This window comes from Pituophis catenifer, unplaced genomic scaffold (assembly GCF_029215685.1).
Source record: "Pituophis catenifer annectens isolate HBS135680 unplaced genomic scaffold, rPitCat1.0.hap2 SCAF_2, whole genome shotgun sequence".
In the NCBI taxonomy this organism is placed as follows: domain Eukaryota; kingdom Metazoa; phylum Chordata; class Lepidosauria; order Squamata; family Colubridae; genus Pituophis; species Pituophis catenifer.
The window spans coordinates 251149678-251171509 of record NW_027256882.1 but is presented as its reverse complement, the minus strand read 5'-3'; positions in this window follow the sequence as shown (position 1 = coordinate 251171509).

Sequence of the window (21832 nt, the reverse complement as noted above, 5' to 3'; positions counted from 1 at the left end):
AAAAAGAAACGCGAGACACAAAAAATTAGGATGGAAGTCAAACCCACAAAAAGAAAACAAAAAAGAAATAGGTTGTGCAAAAATAGAAATTTCTAATCCAAGCAACAGTGAAGCCAGTGATTTTAAAATATGAATGATTATGTGAAAACATAGAGGAGGCGACACATTGGTCAATATCATCCTGAGGATAGTGGCAGATCTCTGCATTGCCGTAATTTTGGGACATGGAAAGAGCCTCAAATTGATGGTTTTGAATTATCTACTTTGAAACTTCTTTTTGTGTTGATAAATATATTATAATTATTTTGAATTATAAGGCAAGAGAATCACATTGGGACATGCAGAAGATCGGGTTGTTACCCAATACGATGATGGAAATTAATAATCCTGATGAAACCCACAATTATTATTATATGGAATATAATTATAATGTCATTCGGGTGGTTGTTTTTACTTTTATATATATAAGAAGATGTTTACTACTGATGGGGGCAGATATGATTGGAGACCTTGAATAAACTGTTGCATCAGCAAGCTATGTTACCCCATTATGGATGTTGGTTCTAACAATCCAGTGGAAAGACTTCAAGAAGATATTATATGGACTATAAATTTAAAGTTATTGTCTTTTCTTTTTTTATTTAGATATAATGGAATATATATATATATATATTTTTAAGTAGTGTGGGCAGTGAATTAAAGATATCAAGAATTGTTGTGTATGGTAAATTTGTAGGACAGTGGGTGAATAAGCTAGCTACAGATTGATTAGTTTAAGAAAAGGGATTTTTAAGTGATACATTTAGGGGAGTGGAGGAAATGGATAGAGTGGAATAAATGTTAAATTAGATTTTATGGTGAGCCCGCTTTGAAATGTTATTAAAGTAGGACTTATCGTATAGTTTTAAAGTGGAAGGTGGTTTTGAATTGTTGCAATAATGTATAGATATAAAACACTATTATGCTAAATTAGAAGTTATTTTATAATAGTTATAGTATAATGTGTTTGTTTTTTGTTTTGTTTTTTTCTCTTCTTCTTTTCTGAGATGTATGGATAAAGGGGGATTTATAATACTTTTAGTAAGTAAAGGTCAGTATTTTGAGGAGGGAGCAAGTAATCTGTTATGAATTAGGGTTTTTTTTTTGTTACGAAGAAGTCACAGGGGGGGAAGGGTGGGGAGGGGGGGTTAGGGAGGGGGGGGAGGGGGGGGGAAAAAGGGGGAAAAAATTTGTATTTGAAAACTTTTTCAATAAAAAAAAAAAAAAAAAAAAAGAAATCAAATCACTATTAATCTTAGGATATGCTATATTCTACAAATATTGTATATCGGCATATTTTTTTACCATAGCATAAATTCAAATTGTTTTAGCAGACATTTGATCTCTTGTACCATCTGTCAATAAGGAGACACCATGCACAGATGAAATAGCCGTGAACTGTTTTTCCTGTAGGACTGGCAGCACTTAAAGTGCTAATAGCTCTAAATATGGAACAAGGCAGTATAGTCTAAAAATTGAAAAAGATTTATGTGTTTACAAAATAAAGATCCTAGACCATGCAAATTATTGAACACTTGACTGATTCCTCATGTAAACAAACTTTTCAGAAAAGGCAGAAGGACAAGAGAGCGGATACTTTACATAAGATGGATAAGGAGCAAGAAGATACCACAAGGAGACTTACATTTACTGTACTCCATTGCAAGGCCTTTGATTGTGTAGATTAGGCCCAGCTATGAAACATAATGGGCATAGCATCGTCAGATGAAAGTGCTCTGTCCTACAGGTGCTAATCCTGCCTGTATTCACAGAAATAATTCTCCCTAGCATTTAAATCTCTCAATCAAACCCTTTACTTACAAATCAAACTGTCAGAGGAAATTGTCAGGATCAGAGTATGTTTCTATTTAATCTAGGCTACTTTTGTTTCGGTTTTTGAAAAATGTATTGAGATGACACTTTATTGTTAAGAGTGCCATAAAACTGTAAGTGAAATTTGGATGATCTTATGCTAATTATGCACATCACTGGAAGCTAAAATCATAAGACTACATCTGATTTACTTTGGCCATGTTATGCATGCAAATTCATTGAAGAAGGCAATGATGCTAGGACTTTTTAGTGGATGAAGAAGAAGGATCAAGCAAAGAACACGCTGACTTGATAACATCAAATCTGACCCAAAGTTGAACATACAACAATTGAAAGAAGTTCTGCTTGACACAGTAGCATGGAGAACACTTGCCTATAAAGTCACCAAGAGTCTGATACGACTAAATGGATAAAAACCAAACATGTTAATCATTAGAATAGTTATATGATGTAAAAGTGTTGGTAGTGTATTAATTAAAGAATGGTAATATTAATACCCACTCATGAGTTTGTATACATTAAAACCCTTTAATCACAATTGTATCAAACAATGATCATTGTATAATTGCCAGTCTATAACATGTAATTATTTATTTGCTTTTTAAATGATAAAAGTTTTACCTTGAATGAAAGATCTAGCAGGATTTTTCTGGATATTGTACTAATCAAGAATCAGCAGAGAAATGGTAACAAGGGGAAAGGAAATATAGCTTATACTTTAATTAAGTAATGCAGTGTTTTCTCCAAGTATGCGTAAATATTATTTAGTAATATGGATCCTTGAAACAATTACATTTTAAATAGATTATGATCGCATAAGGATTTAAGGATTTAAATCAACACAGGTAAGCTCAGAACTTAAATTATTCTTGTGTAACTGAACATGCTTGATGAAAGCTGTTTTGATAGTCCTGAAATTATATTATTGCCAGTAAAATCTGTTTTGTTGCTCAGTGAATGGCAATACACTTGTTTGAGAAGGATCTAAGAATAAAGTTATGATTGTATTGGTATAATTTGCTTTGTGAAATTATTTTGTGGAATTTTGTTATTTGGTCGGGCCCTGATAACAAATTGTCCCAATAGACATTACAACCCATTTACTTATAGAAAATGTATAAATAGACTAAAAGTAATAACAGGTTTAACACTCTGATTTTAGGTGTAAAGATCTTACTATGAGCATCAAAGGTGCAGGAGGTTGAATGTTTAAAATGTAGACTGCATTTCAAACAGGATTATGATTACTTTACCAGGCATTGCTCTTCAGTTTATTTATTCATATATTCTTCTTTCGCTTGCATGTTAGGGAAGAATGATTTTTCAATAAAGCTCTAAGTAAATTTGATAAATCTCATTTTGTTGTTGCTGTTCAAGACCACATTCAATTAAACTGTTCAGCAGTATTTTATTAGTCCCACAAAAGCATACACAGGAGAAAAAAAATCTCTGCATGTGCTCTTGGGTTCTCTGCCTTGAATGTTTTTCTCTGAATGTAAATTGAGTTGGAATGGCAAAAATATCTGATGAATTGAGTCTCTTTATCCTGTTCACAACATTTTCTATTTCTGCCTTCTTCCTCTGCTCCAGTTTTGCTTTCCCATATCTTAAAAAAAATACAACCATTGCATCATACTACAATACTGATTATTTCTATATATGCTGGCGTTTCTAAAAATTAAGATCAAAAGAATCCAGAACTGCTGCTTCAGGCTTTCTCTCCCTACCGTGATCGGCCCAGATCCTCTGGAGAACTCCCAAAATAAGCATGAATGTAATGGCTGTCTGACACTCATATTCTAAGTTATGCCCCTTGCAAAATTGGAGATAACATGCAGCTTCCTTAACTAGCATAGCATAGAATTTTCACTTCCATAAATTTACCAAGTCCTTTCAGAGCCCCTACAAGTCAGTTCCTGTTTTAACAATATATGGTGCCACCAAGCACCATTGTGAAACTATCTGTTCTGTGAAGAAATACTACTTATTCTATCCCCCACTATTCATCTTCCTTAAATGTTTTTAGTATCATCCAACTTCTCTACACTTATTGTTAGTCTTTTTATTACAAGAAAGTTCAACTTTTCCCAAGCCAAAGTTCACACTTGGCCTTTGAGAGAGATACTGCAAGATGTTCTTCAGAAGCGAGTGAGGCATGAACAAAACATAGAATGATTATTCTGAGTTACTCCAGAATATAGGACAAGCAAGCAGCACGTTACTTGGAAGCCAATCAGCAAAAACAGCTAACAGTAAAACCAGTTCAATAGTGAAACATACTGCCTTAGAATGTGGTAGTAGTCTCCTTAGCTGAACTTTTTCAGGAAAGGCAGGATGGTACTGAGGAGCAAGTGGATCTAGATGATTTTCAAGGTTTGTTCCAATCCTTATATTATGCTTTTATATAATTTAATATCAGTAAAATGATCTTAGCTACTGTAAATAGTATATGATTGGTTCCGAGATATACAGTATATTTAACATTTTTTTTGTGCCTCATAAAAAATTAGAATTGGGTGAAAAGGTTTGGGTTTTTTTTAGGAACCACATCCAAGGCTCTCTGAAGCCAGATAAACTTTTACAGATTGTTTCTTTTTTAAAATTATTATTGTAATTGGTCTTTTTATCCTAAACTATAAAGGTAGCCAAGGCTATATTTTTTCCTCATAAAGAAGTTACACATGTCTTTAATAATTTTGATTTCTTTTTTATATCCCTTTTCTCTCTGAATAAGTTGCTGTTGTTTTGCAGATTGAAATTTTACTGACCTTTCTATGTGAACTCACACATAAACCATGTGAGCTTATACCATGCATAAAAAGAATATGATCTTGGCATATTTAGTTTCCATTTTTTTCCTAATATCTCCAAGAAAAAAAATATTTTCCATAATGGCTGCACAAAAGTTTGCTAAACTCTCAATCCATTCTCATTTAATCTCAGCCTGACAGCAACATTGAAGTAGGAGATCAGGAGAGCCAGACTGGATGTCACCTTAGTTTTTTTTGTTTTGTTTTTTGTTTTGGCAACATTTCCTGACAGTTAGAACAATTAGTCAGTGGAACAACTTGCCTCTAGAAGTTGTAAATGCTCCAACACTGGAAGTTTTTAAGAGATTGGATAACCATTTGTCTGAAGTGGTATAGGGTATCCTGCCTAAGCAGGGGGTTGGACTAGAAGACCGCCAAGGTTCCTTCAAACTCTGTTTTTCTAAACTTCTAAATTTCCCAGTGGTGAAATTTAAAATTTGTTATTACCGGTTCTGTGGGCGTGGCTTGATGGGGGGTAATGTGACTGGGTGGGCGTGGCCAACTTTTTTTTTTAACTTTTAAAAGCATTTTTTTTTCTACAACCTTTTCAGCCGAAGAAGTTGCAGAAAAAAAATGCTTTTAAAAGCCTCCGACGATCACAGCTGAGCCGCACGATCATCAGAGGCTTTTTTAAAAAACTTTTAAAAGCATTTTTTCGGCCAAAGAGGTTGTAGAAAAAATGCTTTTAAAAATAAAACAAAAAGCCTCTGATGATCGTGCGGCTCAGCTGGGCATGGGGGCAGGGCACAGGAATTTTTGCTACCAGTTCTCTGAACCACCCGCCGCCATCGCTACCGGATCGGGCAATCCAATAGGAACTGGGAGCATTTCACCCCTGGTCCTTCCTCTTTCCTTTCCATCAAACAGATCCTTTGTGCGTTTGTGTCACTGCAACTGTATACATGAATCCACTTTTGATGGAAGAAAAGATAAACCAACAAATGGACTGGAAGTGACCTTGCCCCACAAATTCCTTGTTTAGTTCTTTGAGATAGGAAAATGAATCCCTGTACTTTTCAAAGAGTATGAATGATTTTGTGATATCTATGCTCCTTTATTTTGGCATTACATGCAGGCACGAGGGACGGAAGGTCAGCCATGGTGAACTACTGTAATGTTGGGACTCTGACAACTAAACTTGCCTTTTAAATTGCTGGCTACAGACCACTTTTTCAGAAGACAACCATAATTGTTGTTGTTATTGTACCACTTTCAGCACTTCATGACCCAATGGACACCATTTTGCCCAGAAGCCGTCAGTAACAGCTTCCTTGAGTTCTTGTATATTTATGCTTGTGTCAGCAGTGATAGTATCTTGCTAATTGTCTTCTGTCAGCTTCTTTTTCAACTGCCTACCAATTTTTCAAGCATGAGGGTCTTTTTCAATGACTGTTGCTGTCACAGTATGCATCCAAAATATCTAAACTTTAGCTTTATCATTAGTGCTTCCAAAGAGCAATCTAGCATTGCTTCATCTAGTATGTAATGCTTTATTTTTCTTGAGGTTCAGGATATTGTCATTTAGCTGAACTAAAAGGCACTCATCTTCTTTTATTCCCCTTTCTGGTGGCCTAGATTTTATAGCCATTCTTTAAAACTACTGGTATGAAAAGTATGGTTCTGATATTTTTGTTGTTAATGTTATCTTACCACATGTCAGTATGTTGTCTAAATCTGATATAGGCTTTCTGCCAGGTAGCAGATTTTTTATTTTTGTGCTATAGTCATCATCATTGTGGAGATTTGAGCATAGAAAGATAATGTCTGTTACTACTTCAACTACTTATCTTCTCTTTTGTACTGAAGTTGGCACTGCTTATTGAGATAAACTTGGTTTTCAAAACTGAGGAGGAAACCATATTTTGCATTTTCTTTTTTCAGCTTCAGCAAGAGATTTTCCTTGCTTCCAGCTCTCAAAGTGGTATTATCATATATGAGGTTGTTGTTATTTCTTTCAGCATTTTAATTTCTTTTTCTTCTAATTCAGCGATTCTCATAATATATTCTGCAAATAAATTAAATACATTATAGATATAAACTGTTATATAATCTTGTTCTATCTTTTCTACACTTTCTTACAAACTGCTTGTTTCATTTTAACTGTATCATCTCATAAAATTTTAAATAGATCTGTGGTATTGATTAAATTTCTGCAGCTTTGTTGTTAGCAATGTTTTCTAGGAAACATTTGACTTCACTTTCCAGAATGCCTGGATCTAATTCAGTGATCAAACATGCATTCATATAATTACTTTTAGGATCTTTGATATAGGTTTTCAATAGAGGTTGTGAATGTCTATTTGTCATTTGGTTTTCTTGGCAAAATGTTGGAGTGAGTTGCTGTTCTTTTTTCTTTCATGGATTTACTTAGACTTGAATTATGTCCTATCCAGCATAGTTGAACCTTCAAGAAGCAAACATTTGTGTAATTGGGACATATAAGCCCACTAGAATGTAGCTTCTGCATGACAGAATTGTTTTTTATATTCAGTCATGAACATTTCTAGCTATTCTGTGGAGTAATACATTCAAAACAGGATTTACCTCATCTGTGCTTAGTGAGTCCATATGCTGCCATAAAAGAAATCTGTAAGGATAAAGCTGTCTAGGTTTTAAAATAAAACTTTTTATGTGTTTGTTAAAATCTGTTTATTTTTGAAATTGTCAACTGACAGGTTTTGTCAAATGAACTTAACAGTGCAAGCACAAATGAGTACAACTACTTTGGCCTAAATTAAACTCCATTAGTTCTTGTGCAGAGTAATACTTTGCAGACAAAACAACTCATAAAGAAGCTTTTCAAAATATGCTATATCAGATTTAGTAAAGGCTTACTTAGTAAATTACTCACAAATAAAACTTAAGTAAATAAATAAAATCATAGAATTATGCAGTTCTAGATATGGCTTTGTTGCACATGTCCCTCCATTCTATGGAGGGGGCGAGGGGGGAGAAAGAGAGGAAAAAAGAGAGGGAGACACACAGAGAGACTATTTATAGACCTTTCTATATGCATCTTTGGAAGACTGGGAGAAATGAAGTTTTAAACTGAACTGTTATATATGAGTAACTGGTGGATTGCTCCTGGTTTGCACTGGTTCGGGAGAACCGGTAGTGATAATTTGGCCTTGGTCGCCGAACCGTTAGTGACAGCTGGCTGGCCATGCCCCTGAACTGGTTGCTGCTCACTTGCCCTGCCCGCCTGCATGACGCTTGCATGGAACATGCTCGATGCTCACTCGCCCACTCAAAGCTCGTCCCACCCATCCGAGCCCTATATATATGCCTCTTCGCCATGTGGTCCACTATTCACCTTGTGACTCAGTGGTGACCTCCACAGTGGGACTCGCTTATGCCTCTGCATTCTGCTCCACTGAAGTCCTTGTGGCCCACCGGAGCTACCTCCTCCCGCCTACAGGTAAGCACTAGCCAGCCCGATTCCTGGCTTCCCATAGCGAGCCAGAACTCGCTTGGAGTCCTGCTGGCCGGCAGTCCGAATCCCCAGCCTCTATTAGCCAGCCAGAGCTTGCTTGAAGCCCTGCTGGCTGGCAGTCCAAATCCCCGGCCTCCAATAGGCTTCGTGACTGCCTCAGCTCCATCTCAGGTGGCCTAACATTTCCACTGTCCCTCCAGCTTCCAGCCTGCCTTACCTGCCTGCCTTGTACAGCCTCCAGCCTTCAGGAGCTGTATCCCGAGCGGCTGGCAGGCAGACCTGCCTGGCTTGAAGTGGAAGGCATCCATCTCAATGGCGAGCAACTGAATATGCCTGCCTGTCTGCCTGCCTTGTACCTTCAATTGGGTAAGTGGCTAGGTTTTTTTTTTCTTTATGCTTAAAAAAAATATTTTTAGGAAATGTTATTGTTTTTAGGAAATGTATTTTTTTTTGAGGAAATAGAGTCACATAAAATTTAAGAAATTTTAGCTGCTTTTATATGTTTATATTTGTGCAAGCTTTGTGAGATTCTGTGTGTTTGTGTGGTGATTCACACTCACCACAGAAACACAAAATCTCACAAAGCTGCACATATAAAAGCAAGCTATTAAATCACATAGAACAGCGGTTCTCAACCTGGGGGTCGCGACCCCTTTGGGGGTCGAACGGCCATTTCACAGGGGTCGCCAAAGCCCTCTCTCGCCCCCCCCACGCCTTCACTCACCCTCACCCTCTGCCTCTGCTGGATCGCCCGGTCGCCATTCGCTTACCCCGCCCACTCCCCATCTATTGCTGCCTCTGGAGTCCCAGCTGATGGCTAGAGGGAAACAAACCAGTGGTGGGATTCTGCCGGTTCTAGGTGGCTTGGCCGAACCATTTGTTAAATTGCTGGCTCGCCCGCCCCTTGCCAATAAATAGTGGGGGTGGGGCGGGGCGAGGGGTGGGCGAGCCAGTAATTTAACAAACGGTTCAGTGTTTTTTTGCAATTTATTGGCCTCGCAGCACACCAAACTGTTTGTTAAATTGAGGGCTCATCCGCCCCTCGCCTCCCACCCGCGCGGCATCAGCCTACCCTAGCCCAGGGCTGGGCAATTGTGGCTCTTTTTCAACCTGTGGACTTCAACTCCCGCCTAGCCCATTCTGGGGAATTGTGGAGAATTCTGGGAGTTGAAGTCCACAAGTTTTAAAGCTGCCAAGGTGGGAGACATCTGCTGTTACACTGTAGAATCCTTTCAAGCATGAAGATGGCCAAGTAAGTATCCTCCTTGAGAGACAACAGTTGAATATCAGGAGGGCTGTTAGAGGGCAGGGCTACATTTGGAAATTTTTGCATTTTTGCAGGTGGTGCAATACGATCTGGTGTCTGCAATGGAGAGCAAAATCCGGCTTCTTCTCTCCGTTGTAAGTGCGCATCAGGATTCCACCTTGGTATATTTGCAGCACAAGGCAGCCCTCCTCTCTTGCAGCTTGGGACTTGGAGCGGTAAACAGCGTCCGGTTTGGGGATCAGCGGATTTTGCTCTCCATTGCTCTCTCAGCCCCCTGCAAGCTCTCGTCTCTCGAGGAGCGCTCCCTGAAGTGGGGCGGGAAACTTTGGTTGGGCTTCTCGAGAGATGAGAGTTTGCATGGGGCCGAGAGAGCAATGGAGAGCAAAATCCAGCTGCTCCCCGAACCCGACGCTGTTTACCGCTCCGAGTCGGGAGGAAACGAGGGCTGCCTTGCACCGCAAATATACCAAGGCGGAATCCTGATGCTGCACTTACAGCAGAGAGAAGAAGTTGGATTTTGCTCTCCATTGCAGACACCAGATCGGCCCCCTGCAAGAGAATGAGAGAGAGAAAGTGGGGGAGAGAGAGGGAAAGAGAAAGGGGGGGAAGAGAGAAAGAGAATGAGAGAAAGAGGGGGAGAGAGAAAGAGATAAAAAGAGTGGGGGAGAGAGAAGGGGGAGAGAAAGAATGAGAGAGTAGGGGAGAGAGAAGGGGGAGAGAGAGAGGGAGAGAGAGAAAGAGAAGGGGAGAGAAAGAGAAAGAGAGAGAGAGTGGGGGAGAGAGGGAGAAAGGGGGGAGAGAAAGAGAGAATGAGAGAGGGGGGAGAGAGAGAGAAAGAGGGGGGGGAGAGTGCCTGAAGGACCCTATTCCATCACTGGGAGTCCAAATGCTTCAGCAAGTGGCGCACTGGATTCGTATTAGTGGTCTGCGAAATTTAAAATTATGAACTTGGTGGTCCCTGAGGTCCAAAAGGTTGGGGACCCCTGCTCTGGAGGATTTAAGTAGCTTAACTGTGCTTGCTTGTCAATACCAGAATTACAGAGTTGGAAGGGACCTTTGGAGGTTTCTAGTCCAGAGATCTCCAACCTTAGCAACTTTCTTTGCCTGGACCTGATGCTTCCTGAGAGGCAGGGGGTCTCTCCGAATGGGACCCCCTCCCCAAAAGGCTGGTCCCAAAGCCCTAGCTCAGAGGTCTTCAAACTTGGCAGCGTTAAGATTTGTGGACTTCAACTCCCAGAATTCTCTAGCCAGCATAGCTGGCTGGGGAATTCTGGGAGTTGAAGTCTGCCAGGCTTAAAGTTGCCAAGGTTGGAGATCTCTGGACTAGAAGATAAATGATGGCATAAATGATGACTGGTTAAAAGTGCGAGGACCTGTCAGAAATCACTTTTTTCAGCCCTCTGGATAGTCCCCATGTGCATATGGACTACTCAGAGGGCTGAAAAAGTTATTTTTGACCGGTCCTCGCACTTTTGACCAGTCCTTGAACTTACGACTGTCCTCACATTTCACGTTTTGCGCCCTATCTTGTCACCATGGTGAAGAGAAGTAGTGGTGAAATGATTGACATGGTTGTTAAGAATGCCACAATGGGCATAAATGTGAGGATGGTCATAAGTGCGAAGACCGGTCAAAAGTGCGAGGACCAGTCAGAAATCACTTTTTTCAGCCCTCTGGGTAGTCCTTTTGTGCACATGGACTACTCAGAGGGCTGAAAAAGTTATTTTTGACAGGTCCTCACACTTTTGACCAATCCTCGAATTTACAACTGTCCTCACATTTTACGTTTTTTGCCCTATCTTATCACCATGGTGAAGAGAAGAAGTTGTGAAATGAGTGACATGGTTGTTAAGAATGCTGCACGGGCATAAATATGAGGATGGTCATAAGTGTGAGGACCAGTCAAAAGTGTGAGGATCTGTCAGAAATGACTTTTTTCAGCCCTCTGAGTAGTCCCTATACACATAGCCATGGCCACCCGGTCACATGACCAGCTAGCCACGCCCACCCAGTCACATGACCTCCAAGCCACGCCCACAAAATAAGCCACGCCCACAGAACCGATAGTAAAAAATTTTAGAACCCACCCCCGGTTGGGGGTCACCATAACATGAGGAACTGTATTAATGGGTCGCGGCATTAGGAAGGTTGAGAACCACTGACATAGAACATGGTTGCGTTTTATGTGACTCAACAGCTAGCATATTCAGTTTAGTGCAGCTTTGTGGGATTCTGGGTGTTTGTGTGGTGATTCATACTCACCACAGAAACACAAAATCTCACAAAACCACATGCCCTGCCCCACCCAGTCACATGACCATCTAGCTACGCCTACCATCACATGACCATCAAGCCACACCTACAAAATAAGCCACGGAACCAGTAGTAAAAAATTTTGGAACCCACCCCTGATGGGTAAATGAAATGCCCATAAATTAGAAGAAAATGATTAAGTTTGTCTGATGGTAATCAGTGCAATTCTGTCACTACCAATAAACCAAGTATGTTGGGTGCCATTCAGATTAACTAATTAAAATGTAAAATTGATAGAAATAAAGAAGAGAGTGTGAATTTATTTCACACATTTTGATGTATCATAGATTTACTTGAAAAAAGTAAGAATTTCCAACTGCAGTGAAATATAGATTGATATAAGAGGTTCTGAATCATGAAACAGACCATTTTATGGCTGTGTATGAGCAGACCCTGAGAAAAATTGCCTATTGCTTAACGCATTGTAAGCCGCCCTGAATCTTTGGAGAAGGGCAGCATATAAATCAAATTTAAAAAAAAAATGAACATGGGGGAAAAAGAAAAGTGGGGGAAAGAAAGTTTGACTCCTGAATGAAAACTTTTAAAAATATATTTTTGCTTCTACAGAATGAATGGAAAGTGGATAAGAAAATAATATACAGAACCAACTTGGACAGAGTAAAAAATTGTGTGTGTGTGTATAATATTTATTTGTTTACTTGTTTATTTATTGCTGCCACTCCATATGACTCGAGTCCACTGCTACAGAGAGCAACTGAAGAGTATGGAAATATGGTTCAGGAATTATGAAAAATAATGATAAAGTAAAAAGACCATGAACAAGAATACTTGTTCTTACTTGTACAAGAATAGTGCAAGTAAGAGAAAGGTACACACTAAGTACAGAGAGAAAAATAGTTGCAAAGAATGTAATCTAAGACAGCAAGGAAAAGAAAAAAAACATGGAAGCGGTAGGACAATAGAGTAAAGTGATGAGATTAAAAATGCATACAATTTGAAATAAAACTGAAGTGAATTTAGTGTGGGAAAAAACTTGAATGGAAACAAATGCTATAAATGTTACAGTTCAAAAATGATGTAGCAATATGAGAATGTTGAAAAATGATGTTGTAGATGGTATAACTGGGGAAATGTGAAAATGTGGACATAATTTGCTTAAGGAGTAGCTCTGAGGCATATTAATATTATGCATGTGAAGATTATATCTCAGCTTGATAATTAAAATAATGTAATTGGTATCACCTATATTCAAAAGAAAAGGCAGCAAGAACTAATGCAAAAACTACAGGGTATGCATTCTTCTGAGGGGGCTGCCAGAATTTAGGAAAAAATGCAAAGCTGATAATAACTAACATCTGGAAAGTGCAGACAAGAATTTTGAGAAAGAAATGAGCTAATGATGCCACTGTTAGATGTACTCAAATTAACTGAATAACCACATCCAAACAGTGCTCATTAATAGTTTCACCAAACCTTGGAGGAAAGTATCAAATAGAGTTCCATAAGACATTGTTCTTCTTATCAGTTTCACTCTATCAGTTCAAAGAATGAGTTTGTACATGTATCAAGTTTGCAAGGGACAGAAAGCTGGGGTGGGAAGTGGGGGCTAATATTTTAGATAAAAGATAGAAGATTCAAAAGGAACTAAATTTGTAAGTGGCTTGAAATGAATAGAATTGGAACTGAACAGAGAGAAATGTAACATTTTATATGTAGGTATGAAAAAAAACAAGCTTTAAATATCAAATGGAGAAGACCTAGCTTAGCAGTGGCACAAGTGAAAGGAATCTACAGTAAAATTTTAACTAGACAACCTCTCTTGGGCCATTGTTTCAGAGATATTTGCTTACCAAGACAGAAAATAGGCAAGAAAGCAGATGGATCAAGAGTGAATTCTGACTTCTTGCTGGCTTCCTGGTTGCGTTTCCTTATGCAAATGTGGAAGGGAGCATTAGAAACTCTTTCCTTCCCTTTTCAGCAGGCATGTAACTGGTTGTATTGGGTGGGCGAGGAAGCGAGAGATTGTGAAACTGGGTGGGAAACTGTCATGGAATGTTGAAAATGAAGATCAAATGATCGGAACAGTGTCGCAGGAACCAGTAGCACTGAAACAGCCATAGTTTCCCCAAATTTCATTCCTTTGGGAGTCATGACTCCTGCATTTTGGACACATTTTGAAACGTAGCCCATTTGAGGTACTTTGGTTCAAAAATTGTTGCCCTATGATGCACTCTTTCATTCAGTTAAAGGTCATAACAAGATTTTAGTAGTATACAGATAATATAACAAAATGTAGAGTCAAGTTGAAACTAAAATAGGAACTGGAACAGAAAAAAACTGTAGTGTAATTACAGACAATTTCTTTTGATTTCATTAAGTTGTTCCAAATAAATATTCTGTGGACATAAAAAATAATTAGCTAAAATAATTTTAAAAATTAATGAACAAATCATCACATTTTAAGATTCCATAGATCCTAACTCAGCTTCTATGTAATCAATAATTCTTCTTAATAATAGAATGATAATTGACTTAAGGATGACTTCTAATGCAAACAGTTTGTCTCTCTGCAATATGTTTTTCCAGATGGTCAGGTTTGTTTGGCTGAGTAGTTAGAAACCAACGGAATATAACTGTAAAATGATGATTGTTGTTCATCGATATATTTTAAAGTCCTTGAGTCATAATGAAGATAGTTATCATTATACATTAGTGATTAGGTTGTTTTGAGCTTTATGATTTATGTCTTTTGAAACATTGACTTATTTTCAGTTATTGAATCTGTCATTACAAAACCAGTGGCACTGAAACTGGTTCTCTTAGTTAAGCTCCTTTACTGATTTACCAGAGCCACAAAAAAATTCAGATATTATGTAGGCAGCTCATTAATGCAGCACAATTAATACAGAACTTACATTGCTTGGAGCATAAGTAATGAAGAACCATGGTGGCACAGTTGTTAGAATGCAGTATTACAGGCTAACTCTTCCCCATAGCCTGGAGTTTGATCCTGATGGGCTGAAGGCTCAGCCATCCATCCTTCCAAGGTTATAAAATGAGAACCTAGGTTATTGGGGGCAATATGCTGACATTGTAAACTGATCAGAGAGTGCTGTAAAGCACTATGGAGTGATATATAAGTCCTATTGCGATTGCTATAAGAACCTGCTTTATAACAGGTTAGCCTATTGGTCCATCTAATTAATGATTGACAGTGTTAGGCAGGGATTATCCTGCAGAAAAAAAGAGTAATTTAGATACTTGAACTCAGCAGTGTTTAAAAGAATTAAAATGGACCTATATATATACTAGCAAATGTCACTCTTGTTGCTGACATTACCTTATAAAAAAATTATGAAAGAAAACAATCAAGGGAATAAGATTCTGATGTAGGCTGATTTTAAAAAGTAAAGAAAATATTAAGAAAGAATTCCAGCAACTGCTGTTCATTAAATGTACAATAAATTCTCTGTGTATTGGATTCAGTGTTTAGGTTTTTTTTAGTTCTTTCTCCTCCCCACTCTTGGTAAAAGGTTAGAAGTTGCTCTTTCTGTGGGGTGGGGAAGGTGCAGTTTCCATCTATTTTTATTTTACAAACAGCCAGACCTGGAATTATACTGTATGCTATTAACCATCTGATTTTGATTGAATTATCTACCATCAAGTTGGGTTTGATTTTTAATGACTACCTAGCTAGATTTTCTCCATGATGACCTGTCCCTAACCTGGTCTTACAGCAGTGTACTCATTGCTATTGTAATTTAGTCCATCCACTTTGCTTCTGGTTATTCTCTTCTTCTCTTTCCTTTCACATTTTCCAGCGTTAAAAGCTTTTCCAGAGGGACAGGTCTTTGCTTAATGCTTCTGAAGGAGAATAATTGTACTTGGTCACTTGGTGGCTCAAGTGAAAACACTGCAGTGATTTGTACAAAGAGCATCTGATTATTCTGTTGGTAGGAATTCTCCGGAGTCTTCTCCAACACCAGAATTCAAAAGTGTCATTACTCTTTCTATCCTACTTCTTCAAATTTCACTTTTATAGAGTGTCATAAGGAATAGTTGCTTACATGATTCTGATCTTTGTTACAGGTATAAGAGTAGGTGTAGACACTTCATGATCATCTACTGTATATCCTTTCCAATGATAGCAGGAAGCAGCAACCTGAAATAAATCAGTAATCCCCTGAAAGGCAGAGTGGTAGCATATTTTGTGACTGAACACAGATACATTTATGATTCTGGGACTGAAACATTGCCACAGTACCCTTTTTAACAATGACTGATATAACATCAGAATTGTACAAATGTGATGATGATCTCAGCCTATCAAAGGGCACATCCAATAAATGGGGCAATTTACAAATACTCGAAGCACTTTTCGTTGAAATATTTATCCTAAAAAAATCTAATAAAGACGTATTTTATTTTTATAGAAATGTGTGTTTCTCAGTTGATGTGCTAAACCCTTGTTGAACAAGGGCGTTGTTATTGAAAATTGGTGGGCAATGTGCAATTCTTCAGACACACTTATCCATTACTCCTCCACCAATGGCAAGAGCAGTTTCTATCTCTGGGGCTGCCTGATCTTTTGCAGAAAATGCCTATCTCACTTAAAACAATAAGCAAACACACTACTGAGATCTTGTGTTGAGCTATTTTGTCATTTTCACCTCAGTGAAAAATGACACTTCAATTTTCATTTATACCTGAGGGATGCATGAGAGAAAAATCTAGCTACATTTGAGACTTTTTTCAAAGTGCTCTTTGAAACACTAACTATATTACCATTGTCAGATATAGGCATTGTTCAAAAAAAAACATAACAGGTTCCTCCATATCTTCTTTTTAAAATACAAACCATATATATTTTTGCATGCTCTAAACTTCTGGGAAATATTGGTCCTTAGATTGTATCAGAAACTGAAGATGATAGAGATTTATTCAAAGCAATAGATGGTAGCAACTTTCAAAAAAATATATTGAGCTATATCAATAGTGTCTTTTTTTCAACTTATCTTTGGAAGTTACAGGGTTCTCAGATTTTGCCAACAAAGAGCATACTGAGAGCTAACCTCTCCCCACTTTTCCTAAACTGGAAAGATTGACAGTAATAGTCAATCTGAGTAATGACAACAACAACCCAATGAGAAAGGGAGGAAAAAGGGTATAGAAGCACTCGAGACATAGTGAAAAATGACATAAAAATAGAAGTTATAACATAAATGTAAAAAAATGAAAAAAATATATTGTATTGTCAGTGACATGAATTATTGAAGATAACACAACTCTAGTGGAAGATGAAATCATCCTATTTTAAGAATCAACTATTGTTTTGAAAGAAGCCAAACTTTTAAATCCTAGAACAAAAATGTCTAGTCCATATTTAATATTGTATTGGTTACAATAATGTTACATTAAGGCTACATAAATGTTGTAGGATTGTCCATACTCTACATAGTCTACAAACAAGCAACTGCAGAGAACTTTCAATCATTCAAACTTTCATATTGGGTATCTCTTGTGTGCGCTCTCCTTCTTTATAGTAGACCCCATTTAATGGATTAATGGCTGGGGAACAGATTTCCTTTACATTTCATAAGACTTTATTTTCTAATTACAGAAGCTACAGTCGATGAAGATCCATTTTAAGATGGACAGAAGACTGAGTATAGGCACATAGTGCGTCAAGCTATTAAAAGTCAATGAAGCAGGTGTAATGAATGCATTCTAAGAAATTGCTCTTTAACATATGGAAGCAATAATATGAAAGTAACCCAGAACTTCAAGCATATAAACTAGTCTGGCATCATAATTTTCTTTCTCTTCATTCTTTGGTTTTGTATACTTTCTCTTAAGGAAATCTTAATCAGTTTTGTGATTTTTCTTCACCACATTTGAAAAATCATCTATTTAAAGCACTGTGAGATCTGTTTTTGTTCCTAATACTGTGGCAACTATAATCTTGCAATGATGAATTCAGCCATAGTGTTTCACCTGGACAGCTTGTTCTATTCTCAGTGATAGGTTATGATTACTCTTTCCATTCTGTCTCCTGTTTAGACAGAAATCCTGATATTTCTATGTCACAATGGCCATCTTGACAAAGATAACTATTCTCTGCCAAGGCAAACTGATAACAGAACTGATTCATTCATGTTGTTTTTGAGTTGTCCCATGGATGCTTTTAGCAGTAACCCTGACAAAGCAATTTGAGGATTGCAAAGCTGAAGCTGTCCTGAAGCAGGAGGCCTGCTGACCACATGACCCCAAGGAAACTCTTCTACTCAAAAGCTGGTGAAAATGTTTTCCTTAGATTTCACGTTCTTACAGCTTTGCCATCATCTGAATAAAACACTTTGGTTTCTCTGCCAGTGGGTCAGCATCTTCTGGACCTCTGGAGATCTTTAAAAAGTAAATAATCCATGGGAAATGGGTGGGTAAGTGGAATCTGGGATGCTAGCAAAGCAGGCCCACTGTGTAGAGACCCAACGGGGCTAGATGGGTGGGGGAAGCAACTGTGGGGACCCCAGGGAAGCATGAGGTAGTTCAGTGGACTGGGGGAAGCCTTAGATGATCTGCTCCAGCCCTAGGCCCGACATGCTGTTCCCTAGACTGCAATACTTTAAAGACCTGGACATTTGATTAACAAATGCATTGGGGAAAGCAGGGAGCGATCACATTCATTTAACATGATTCAATCAAACAAAACTCCAGGTTACAAATGTAATTGGCAGGCTCTATTATATTTGTAACTGGAGGATTACCTGTATAATGAGAGAGAGGTAGGATCTCAGGGAAGTCCTGCCTTAGCACCACACGAGTCCCGTGTCATGCCCACCCCGGCCATGCCCACCCAATCACATGACCACCCAGTCTTGCCTACCCAGCTGGTCATTAGGGCAGAGAACCGGTTGTTAAATTATTTGAATCCCACCACTGATAAAGATGCTTTGGGAGAAAATAAATAAACATATGCAGGCTCCTTTTGGCTTTTTTTTTTTTCTTAAATGTATTGGCCCACCATGGAACATTTTCAACAAGATTATTCACTTATCAAATGCTAACCCAGAGTATGGTTGAGACAACGGATTATCAGTTGTTAACTGATAAGAAAATACTCCAGATACTCAGGCAATTAAATGGATTAGTAATCAACAATTCTTTTTTTTTTTTTTTTTTTGGAGCTATAGGAATATTTTTTGTCAGGCAAACATGATGAAGGAAGGAGATTTTTTTGTCTGTCTTTCTGTCTATCTAGTTATCTATCCAATCATCTATATCTCAATTTCCCCTTTTATATGATCAGTCAATATAAAGCACAATGTGACAGCAGAGTCCCTTTGTGATTTGTTGATAAAGGCCTGAATATGACCTTTGCTTTAATTCTTACTTTTATTTCTACTAATGAACTTTACAAATACAGGATCAAATTATCAAAATGAGGTATTGAAGTATTTAGCAAAAATTGCTTTATAGTATGGCCAGTTCTAGACACACATGACTATGTGTCAGCTCTCCTGCAATTTCAAATGAACATGTACAGTCATATGCACATTCTGCTGCTGCCATCTTCTATTGAATATCTTGGGAAAAAAGTTATTTTCACCAAATCAGATCAACTGGTTTAGTATGTATGAACTGTCATTTATGCTTGAATTTTTATGATACTAGAGAACCCAATCCATAATAACAGAGCATAGTCTATTGGTGATATAAAATATAAACTAATGAAATAACAAGATTCACAAAACCAGGAATTGATAAAAGTATACTCCTTTTAAAAAAATTAACTAGAGATATATTCTATCATTACCTATATTAGAAGCTGTTTGTTTTATTTGTCTTCTTGGATGACAATTGTAGGAAAGATATCTATGATGGAGTTATGGCTGAAATAAAAAAAAAAAATAGGGCATCCCTTCTGCCTTGAGGATGTGACAGAATCTAAGATCAGAGGTTCCCCAACTCAACTCACAAACTTTCAAAATTTTCATCAACCCTGAAACATTTATTATACAAAAATAATTTAATAAATACTACTTTAACTACTGGTAATAGCACTATGAGTAATAATATTAATGCCTGTGGCAAAAGAAAGCAAAGATAGTACCAATAGTAATAGGTGCCTTGTGTGCAATCCCAAAACATCTGGAGTACCATCTGAACATCATCAACATTGAGAAAACTGCCACCTGTTAATTGTAAAAGGCAGCTTTGCTTGGAACAGCTTACATACTGTGACAAGGCCTTTAACACCATCAAACAATATCTTCCTATTCCAGGTCCTTGGAAAGGACTTGATAATGCCAAATCCAGACTGAACATCTGGCTGACTGTGAAGATAAACCATAATAATAATAATAATAATAATAATAATAATAATAATAATAATAATAATAATAATAATAATAATAATAATACAAGTATCTTCAAATAGATGTAGAGGGACAATGGCAAAAAAGCAAAGATAGTACCAATAGTATTAGGTGCCTTAAGCAATTCCAAAACAAATGGAGCACCACTTGAACATTATCAGCATTGACAAATTCATCATCAATTGATTGCAAAAGGCAGATTTACTTGGAACACCTTACATCCTGCAACATACTTTTTTTTTAATTGAAAAAGTTTTTCAAATACAGATTCCCCCCCCCTTTTTCCCCCCCTCCTCCCTAACCCCCCTCCCCCTCCCCTCCCCCTGTGGCTTCTCCAGAATAAAACCCAAATTAATAACAGATTATATAATACTTTACCATCCTTTTTACTCTACCCCCCATATGCTGACCCTTTCTTTCTAACAGTATTATTATATCCCCCTTATACTATACATTTCAAAGCAACATTCAACTATAAAATTATATAATAAATCCTAATTTGGCAATTTCAACTCATAATCTATCCATTTCCTCCTCCCCCATACATATATCTCTTAATTCAAATCTTTTACGTATATTAATATAACATAACATCCCTTTTCCTAAACTAAACAATCAGTAAGCTAGTCTATCTCCACCCACTTTCCTGCAGGTCTACCATACATAATATTTTCAATATTTTTGTTCTTCTGCCCACACCACTAAAAATATTTCCATATATAGATAAAATCCTCAAATGACTTTAAGCTTGTAATCCATATGGTATCTTCTGTAATGTCTTTCAGCTGGATTGTTAATTCCATCACCCATGTTAGGGTAACATCAAATTCTAGTTCCAACAGTATGTTCAGTATCTTCAATTACCATCTGCCCCCATCAATAATAAATGTTTTCGTATATAAGAAACCACCCGAGTGACTTAATATTTATATTCCATATAGTGTCTTCTGTAATGTCTTTCATCTAGATTATTAATTCCAACCACCGTATTAGGGTAACAACCAGATCTTCTTCATGCCCCAGTCCCATAGTTCTCTTTGTCTTATAGCTCAGCATAAACATAATCCATTTATCAAAGAGTCCAAAATAGAAAGTTCCAATCCACTCAGTTAAACGCCATCTTCCACATCCCAGAAACACAGCACTGCAGAGATCTGTCACTCTCCTCAAGATAGTATAAACCAATACTTTGCCTCAGCTATATTTTCATGTTTTTAATCATCTCTTAAGTAACTGGCATTACACTGTTGTTTAGTCTAAAATTTTTTATTTTTGTAAGACCTGCTTCTTCTTTTCTTAACTTTTTATGGCTTAGATCTCCATCCTGGTTGCCTTTCTAGGAGTTGTATATCAACTGATTGATTTCCATGCTGGTCTGTAACTTGATAAGTCATCACATTAGAATCCAAAGCCGCCTCTCTTGTATTTATAGGTAATCCAACTACAACCTCCGAAGGAGAATCCATAAGCGGCTCGTCCACAAAAGCCTCTGTAATTTGTTGTTTTTCCATTACCTCCGCTTCCACCTGCTTAGCCTGGGTTTCAATCTCTTGTTGATTTCGCTTTTCTTTATTCCCCTCGTGTGTTATACATGGAGATATTGAGTCCATTTTAAGAACCTTATAATAAAATTCTTCCGCTTTTTCAACAGTATTTAATTGGTATCTTTCTCCTTGATATCTCAATATTATTCCAACTGGAGCATCCCACCTAAATGGGATGTTTTGTTTCTTTAGCTCAGTCACCAAAAAACCAAAATCCTTTCTATCTTTTAGCATCTTGGGCGGTAGCTCTTTAAATA